We start from the raw sequence: 9898 nt of genomic DNA on the forward strand, positions 1-9898 counted from the left end.
ATATTATGTAAGTCTACAGTTAAGTATCCGTAAGTATATGCGGTAGTACGATGCTAAAAATTAAAATTGTCTTTATTTTTTATTATTATTATAGTAATAATATTATATTATATCTTTAAGCTATTATTGATAGTTAATATTATATTCTATTATAATATATTTATATACTTATGACTAATGCCTATGCCCCGTGGGTATCTACAACATCCACGGGTGCTTTTATTATCATATAGTAACATTGGTGTTGCCTAAATGGGATTTTCGAATATACCTATACTACTATATTATATGTACTAGATCGATCCATGTTTGGCGCGTCCCCGGGAAAGACGTATAAAAAGATAATACACTGCATACTTACCTATACCTGTATACGGAGCAAGTCATTAGAGAAATATAAATGATTGTACACGCACGCATTGCCATATAGTATCATTTAGATGACGCGATTTTCCATATTCACCTATTATTTTAATTGTATTATTTCCCTTACGTTCGAATTCTGCGTCATCGCCGCAGGACTTCCGAGTTCCGAGACCTTGCATTCGCTTGATGATATAATATTTTACATTTTTACACCATTAACATAGAGGTAGGTCGCGTACAAATTTGCCTAAAAATAGGCAATAACATATATAACATATAACATATATCACTATATAGTGTTCTGTGTTCAGTAGCTATTTACGGAAACTACATTAGTACATTTTATACAGAGTGGATACTTTATATTGACTGTAGCATGCAAGTGCGGTTATACCACTTTTACACTACATCAGTTCGGAAATATCATAATATGTGTGTAAGTGTGTTGCTCCAACTAAAAGTGTTTTTGACAGTATTTAACACTACAATATTGTTACGAAAAATTTTAGTGGCCGTTTAAAAACTGGGAGATTTTGTACATTATAATTGTTGGCTCTTTCGCCTCAGAAGGTTGCCGACCTATGCGGCTATGTAATATTATGTTATAACTTATAGCCTAATGTGAAAATCGGGAAATTTGAAGTTTGAACCTGTCGAGCAGTGTGAACAGTAGTGAATAAAAAATAAATGTTTACACAATCATAATATAGGCAGGTACAATTTATTTTTCTATTTAATAATATTTATTATTATTTTATTTTATAAAATTGTTCAAATAAACCGTGATAATAGATAATTTGTAAATATGATATAAATAATAAATAAAATTATAAACTTTATAATTTTTTGAAGATAACACATTTATACTACGATGTTTTTTTTTTTTTTTTTTGGTCGAGTCTTTGACAACTGAGGTCATTAGCCTGTGGAACTGTGAAGGAGGGTACTGTAGGTTTTGAACACGTGTGTGTACTATTTGTAATATCCACAATTAATGTTTACATTCGATTACCCCATACTATATTAATTTGATTTTTATCACTAATAAATAATAATGAACAAAAAAATCAATTTCAACGTTACTGGTATATTATATTATATTTTATAATATTTACCTTATATTATAAGATGAATGTGTTATTTAAAAAAAAAAAATTAAAAATACTTGATAATTACAATACATTCTTTCTCACCCCTGCAAGCCAAAGTCCAAAATATGCCAATATGTATATTATTTATATTTTATGTCATAGTATTTAAAATGTGGTGAAAATACAAACATTATAAATTATAATAAAGTGCATATTGCATAATTTATTATAATAATATAATACTTACGTAGTACCATTGATTATAAAAACTATTATTTATAGTCAGTAGTATATAGTACGTTTATAGGTAGGTAATATGTACCAACTAAAGTGACAGCGTAACTGCTGTCTGCGACTTGAGCGAATTGGCTCGCCACATCCGTTCGAGGAATCGTGATTAAGTATTCACAAGTCACAACAATATGGTACAAATAGCGAATATATTATTATTATAAATGTGTAGGACGTAGGTATCATCGTCTCTTTGTGTAATATTTTTGGCACTATAAAGGCATGCTCATTCCGTAGTCGGCGAGGAGGTTACTAAATAGACTTTTTTAATAAAACGTTGTCATTCATCATCGGTACGCAAAAATATTTCGATTTTATGTAGGTAAGGGACCCGGTGTCAGTTTTTCAAATTTTCAGCAATTCTATAAAATTTGAAAATTAAATTTTATATTTTAGTCGCCGTCCTTAATTATAATACTTGTCCACTAATCTACTGCCAAAACCTATTTAGAGAGTTGATAGGGTGTATTATATCGAGAAAAACAACTTCACGGCAGTTGCAGTTTTGATAGTATTTTTTTAGTGAGGCAACTTACGTATCAACCCCCCCCCCCCTTCATAGCAACCATTAGACTTTCAATAAATGGAATTTAATAAAAAGCACTGCATCACGCGTAAACAAATTTAAACCAACACAACTACACAATCGACGATTCGACAAGACTGAAATATAATATTATATTAATATTACAACAGTTTAATTAGGGCTGTCCCGGCTGTAAATAACAAACAATTGGTTATGTGTTTTGATGTTGAAATTCGGGCTGACCATAATACCAGTATACCCACATCTATTTTAAGTAAACATAGGCGATGAAAATCGAGCCTCACCATGATCGTACTGCGTACTAAGCTTACTAATTACTATGAATTTAACATCAGTCATAAAAGCAAGTCCTGACAATCTAACATTTCCTTGTTGATTCTTTAAAAACGATTTTAATCAACCAGCTATAAACTAACCACAGTGAAAAACTGTAAACAGTGTAGATATACATGCAATGCTATAATTGAACCAGCAATTTCACTATAAATATACACGCCACTGGATACGCCACTGCGTGTCATCCATTATTATTTTTCTTTTTGTAGATAAATAATATGTACTAGATTGTAAATAAATATGTATAGGTATTTAAAATAGTTTGTTAATTTACATTAATATCTGTACGCCTATGGGCTATGGCTAAATAATAATATCTAAAAATTATTTATCGCTACCTATACTTAGAGAGCCTTTATAATACGATAGTGGTCAACCAGTCAAAGTTTTCTATTAGTTGGCTGTTATCACTGATCATGGGCACCATTTTTCGTCCAAATTTTCATATCGACTTTGAATAACCTATAGACGTATAGACGTATATTACGTCATAGTAAACTGCTATAAAATATTACTTATTTATTAATTTATTAATTTTCTTAAACTATATCATCATTGAAATTGAATCGTGTCATCATACCGGGTTGTTGTGCTTATGGTTGTCATAACCGGAGTGAAAATGGATTTAAAATTAATGTTTTCCCTATAAATAAAGAACGTTGTGCGTTATGGGCTGTTAAAGCGATAGTTGGACTCCAACTGATCATTCATATCTTTGTGAAGTAATTAATGAATTCTCTATAGTCTAGAATCTAGACTAGAGAGCCTTAAATTTTAATATATCAAATATATCTTAATATATCTTACAATTTCATAGTATTGTGTAAATGTACATAATTCATTATCCTTAGTACCTACATGGCTATATAAAACGTAATAAGTATTAAGAGGATGTCAGCGCACTATTTGTTTTCTCTATTTGACCCACGCGCAACATAGACAAAACGCATTTGCGCAGAATCGTTTTTTCTATGATTTCAAGTAATCTTAGAGTAAAATTATCCATTACAAAAAAGATAGAGAATAATATTTTAGAGGGAATGACATATCGATTTTAGATTTTATTGTTATTTGAGTTTCAAAATAAACAAAAAAAATGTTGTAAATTTAAATGATGTTTAAATTGTTTTGAAACAATATTTAGAGAAATCGATATGACATTCCCTCAAAAATATTATTCTCTATCTTTTTAGTAATGGATGATTTTACTCTAAGATTACTTAAAAACATAGAAAAAACGATTCTGCGCAAATGCGTTTTGTCTATGTTGCGCGTGGGCCAGAGAGAGAAAACCAATAGTGCGCTGACATCCTCTTGCTACCGTCAAAGCGGGTGAAATGGAACTTGAGTGGTGACTTGAAACACTGTGACATTTCTTTATTGAATTTGATAAAACTTCGTGAGTTTTGATTAGATATCGTTTATCTTTCCATAATATTTTATGTTGTTACCACGATTAAAAATATTAAGTATTATTATCTTTAATCGTGGTTGTTACATTTCCAATCAGAAATATTTTATCAGATTTTTGGAAATTTCTTAAACAGAAATTAATGTTACAAACTGTTGTCAAAAAAACATATTTTTCGTAGACCAAATTTAAGTCACTAAACTGATACCATAGAACAATCTGATACCGTTCGAGACACACAATTTGGGTATATGCATAATTTTTAATTGATGTACAACAGTTTTATTACAAACTAGTCCAAACATTATTTAAAAATATTCATAATCTGATTTTTTTAAGAATGATTTTATTTTTAATTTTAAAGGCTCTCCTCTACCTATACCTATCTATCTTGCTACAGCCTACATGGAGGTTACTATGGATATAATATATAAACTATACATACTCCATAGAAATATAATAAGTACATTTACAAATACAATATTGAATCAGATTTTTTTAGTATAGATACCTAAATAGACAATAGTATTTCGAAGGACCTATACTATACGTGGCATCGCAACATTTCAGAATTTCAGATACATATATATATATAATTATCAATCATGGAAGGAGGTACCTAATATTATTATGTAGATATATTATTTTAGTAGTGTAGAAGAATAAAAATTGTATGTTGCTAAGCACCCTCAAATTGCGCCTATATGGATAGTAGATGAATAGATGTACCTATACTTCAAAAAACAAAATGGTTACGGTCGTATTGCAGAACTACACCCCATATTTGTTTTATAAATTAAATAGAACCTTTCAAAACTTAAATTTTTTACAGTGGAAAATACAAGGGATAACCAATTGGCAATTAACTACACGGCTACGGCACTACCTACTATAATATTATAGTACTATAATAGTATACAGTATAGTTATACTCTGGTTTTAGGTGCCTTTTGAAACTTCTTAATTATGATTGACTTATATAATATTATTGTTATTAATTAAAAATTGTACAGCGTGATTCACCAAGCATGCTCACCCCCATTTTTCCTTTAGTCATAAATTTATCCATTAATTCCGATTTTTGAAATTTTTAAATATACCTATATTATAACCTACTCAAAGACAATTTTTTCAAATTTTTGATTTTTTTGTACTACTTAAGAAGTGTCCAGTAGCGATACAAACTTCTTCGGTTTTTCTATTTGAGACCTCCCCTCCCTATTTACTGTAAATAGGGATAAGTAGTGGATAATTTTTTCGAAAAGTTTGATGTAAGTACCTACTACTACCTACCCAGGTAGAGTAGTTCCTTAGTTATTAAAATGTTTGTATTAAGGGTAATGTTCTAAAAAATGGTTTTACACAAATATAAAATAGACGTAATATCGAAACTATATAGTAAGTATTTATTATAAACTTGGCCACTTGGGCCATTTTTACAAATTATTAATGTTGATAGTATTAAATATTAAAATGTTCTAATCACCATAGTGTAATAACTAATAAGTAATAACGCATAAATAGGATAAATATAAAAACGACTCCTGTTGTTAGTTATATTAAAATTGGATGTTAAAGTTAAGTATCTGTATTCTGTATGATTCTCTACACTTATTACTGCTGGAGAATAATACCAGATGCATAAGTACTAAAGTCACGCTATTAACTTCCTCTAGGTGTTCGGAGGGCTCTCTCATTTTTTGATATCACTTATACTAAAAAAAAGTTCTTATTGTTTCAAAATCCATTATTATATGTGTTTTTCAAACTTTAATAACTTTTTTTTTAAGTTCCTATAACGAAAAAATAAAAACGATATTGCACAGCCAAAGTTCTCCTATTTATTTGGTGAAAATTTCGTTTCTACGTTATGACTGTAGCGTTCTCGGTTCTTTCCCGCGCAAAACAGTTTTTTCTATGTTGCACATTTGTAAGACGGAGAGACACATGCGGGTGCAACGTCCTCTTAATAATGGGTGAAATAACGCTTTAGTTGATTACGTGTTAATTCATAGAAATCACTTTTAAAAAGTAATTTTGTTACAATTTCGTTACTTTAAGTAAAATGTAATGAAATTACTGCTGTGTTACTGAAAAAGTAATTGCTTTACAGTAATTTGTAATTTGCGTTACCGTACTACTCAACACTGAATAGCGGTAGGCGGCTTTATCAAAAGGTTATCGTGAGCCTGCAGGGAACTAGATTATTCTTTGGCGGCAAAGACTCTTGTTTACCCTTCCTTTTCTCTGGCGCTATATAAGAAAGTCACTCGTCCTTCGTTTTACCGTTATAAGTGCGTGCCGATTTCTTAAGCCGTGGTTGTATGATACGGATCGGCTATTTTTGTCGTTGATAATGGTTTTATTGCGGGTGTGACCGATTTCTATGTGCGATAGTCTGGCCGTTATTTAATAATCTGTTCAATTTTAGTTAAATTGTTTTATAGGAGCATATCATTACAATAGCCCCAATATTATCTTATAAACCTTGAATTACCATGGACCTTTTGTCCTTAGTAGACACGTAGCTAAGGGATGGCCTGGCCACCCAAAATATTTAAACAATTAGAAAATATGGTCTTTAAGTATATTTAAAAATTTTAAAAATCAGATTTTAAATAACTAGGTATATTATTGAAGAAAAAAGGAGGTGAGCATGCTAAATGAATTACCCTGTAATATTATACCTACCTGCTAATAACTAATAAACTGCGAAGAATTATAATGTATTATTAAATATTGCTCTATCTACCATCGTATATACTGCAGTCTGTAAGGGCGTTGACTCGAGGCCAAGTAGGAAAGGGGTCAACATTTTGAACCTCCTTACATAATGTTATTGGATAAAAAAATTTCTACCAAATTTGACAAGTTAGGTACCTAACAATTACCAATCATTTCAATGTTTTTTAAAAGAATTATGAGTATAATATCACGTAATGGCCCACGTTATAATGATAATGAATTAATAAACAAATGTAGGTACTTCAATTAGATATATTTTATATACCTAGGTACGTTTTATTTATCATATTTTTTGACATAAAATGACAATTTTCGCACCACAGGACCGGCGCCCAATTATTATACCATACCAGCGGCCATAGGCTTTGTCAAGCACACTCTGACCAAACGCCGTCTTCCGTCTGTGACAATCGGACGAAAACGTGCTAATAGCCCTGGCCACGGACACGGTCTGTTGTACGACCTTAGAGACCAGACCCGTTTCGGAAAACTCTACCGGCCGGACTTCGGGTTAGGCAGAAGGAGACCGTTGCCACATGGTAATTCAAAATATAATAATGTAAATTTATTACGAGAGATTATAATATTATATATTTTAGATAATTTCCTATAGGTATGTGTATTCAATTCTAAACGTAGCGATAGCCGATAAATGTATTGATTTTACAACTATGCGTTTTTTCTGTGACTGAAAACAAATTTTCTAGTAAAATTAGAATCTATAGTTGGTACATTTGGGACTTGGGAGGTCATAACTGAAAATTCTTTGTTCTTTTTAAAATAATCGGAGGAAAAAAAACAGTGGGCAAGTGGGTACCGCTATGCTGTACAGTAGCTAGATGTCTATATTATATAGAGCCATAGAGGGTCGCTATAATTAATGTGTTTGAAATTTGAATTTAATTATGTAAAATCACCGTTTACGAAAAACGGCTCTATATCTACTATATGTCTATATTACCAAGTATACTGCGGCCGCTGAGAGAGCCGCTATTTGGGCGGCGACCAAAACTCGTCCGATTTCGCGCATTCCCACCACTAAACCTGCCCGTACGCTGGCCGGGGCGCTGCCATCGTCGTTGCAACAACTAGGTGGTAGAGTGAAAAAAAAAAAATTTGGGTACGAGAACGCGTAGGTTAGGTTAGCTCGGTCATTTGGATGCGCCAACAAGTAGCGCTCTTTCACCGGCGGTAGTATAGTATTTAAGATATTATGCGGATCAAATCACTTCACCAATTACTGCATTAAAACACGGGAGGAACCTGCAAAATGTTGTGATGAACAGATGGAATTCCAAACAGATTTTAAAAGTTTCTGATGAGCCAGATTTGGTTACAAACATCGGACATTAGCAGTATCATGGGATATCACATAAACACATGCAAAATGCAAATACAACATGACAATAATTTTTGTTTCAAAGATATACTAAACCGCCCTAAAGATAAAGTCTGAAAATCAAAAATCACTCCACTTCAACATCTGCCGTACCACCCTACGTCATAAATCAACAACGCCTCTATCACCATATATAACGCAGTTTTTACAGAAATATCAAAAATATAATAAAATGTATACTTATTTTTTAATAGCAGGTACTCCATCATAGGTATCCTCAGTGGTGAGATAGGTCATTTAATGCACTATGCTATATATATATATATATATTTAGGTACTTATACAATAGGTATTTACCTACTGAAAATTGTTATTTCTTGGCCAATAAATATTATTATTAAAATATTTGGTGAAAATTAAAAATATCTTACGGAGGAGACCAGCAATTAGCAAAAGTTTGTTTAATGAAAGTTTTCAATGACTATAGAATAGATAATACATATTTGAAAAGGTTATTTTCATATTCGACATGATATTATTCAAAATACAATTTTTTTTTTTTTTATCACAATTTATTGTTTTAATTTCCATAATTTCGATTAGTTTTAGGTCTATGGGTCTATGCATAGGCGCAATTAGTGTTTGGGATTTGGGGGGCTTAACTTAGCCCCTAAATCCCCCTCTATTTGCGCCTATGGGTCTATAAGTAGAACCCGTTTAAGATACGCTCTCCTAGGGACCAGTTAAAAATAGCATCTTAAGTAGTCCTAAGTGGGAAATCGTATTATGCGTATAGTAGGTATTATTACGTTGTCAAAATCAAGGGACTCGTAAAAATGAGCTTATTAGGCGGGAAATTGTCTTAAGCTAGAGCGATGGGTTCAACGGCTTTTGCATGAATGAAATATATGTTACGCTGTATTTATGGAATTGCCAATTACAAGAAATCGGCAGAAAAATTGTCTTGGCTACCACATTTACGAAATTGGCAAATTTTGATTGCTAATTACATGAATAAGGCAGACTTTTTTCTGCCGAATGCATGAATTCGGTAACACATTATTATGACATAATTACAAATAGTAGTACATACCTACCATACGAATTGCACATTAAAAAAGTGCATATGTAGAAAAAATGATAAAAATTGTGTAATTCGGCGTGACTGTGCACCACGGCCGTAGTTGCCAAAATGTATAAATATAAAACTAAAAAAATTAATATAATTTTATAACTTTCGATTTTTTTTTTGTACAAATAGTTTATTTTTACAAATTACAATTAGATTTTATTATATTTCCAGTGTTTTATGTAAGATTATAAATATAACACATTCATTTATAGTAAATTATGCGTGTTATAGATAATTTTTTTAAGAATAGTCTTGCCGATTTCACGCAATGATGATGATACTAATATTGACTAATGATGTAAAGGAAATCCCTACCTATAATATAAATTGATACAAAAATGTTATAACATTAAAAAAACTGTACACAGGCTAAGCTGGGTTATTCAGCTAGTACAGTTTACTCTCGATTATCCGCTGTTTTCCACGGAATCGTCTACATACCTATATGTATACAAAAAAATATATACGTATTGTATCTTTCCATTATAAATCATTATAGGTTTAATTGGGTTGTCAATTTGTCATAGCCGATAACTCGATAACGACGTAAAATACGCCTATTTAATATTAATACACGTGTATGTACTTGTATTAATACACATTAAGTTATGTTACTTTAATACTAGACCCTCGAATGTAC

This window comes from Metopolophium dirhodum, chromosome 2 (genome assembly GCF_019925205.1).
Source record: "Metopolophium dirhodum isolate CAU chromosome 2, ASM1992520v1, whole genome shotgun sequence".
Taxonomy (NCBI): domain Eukaryota; kingdom Metazoa; phylum Arthropoda; class Insecta; order Hemiptera; family Aphididae; genus Metopolophium; species Metopolophium dirhodum.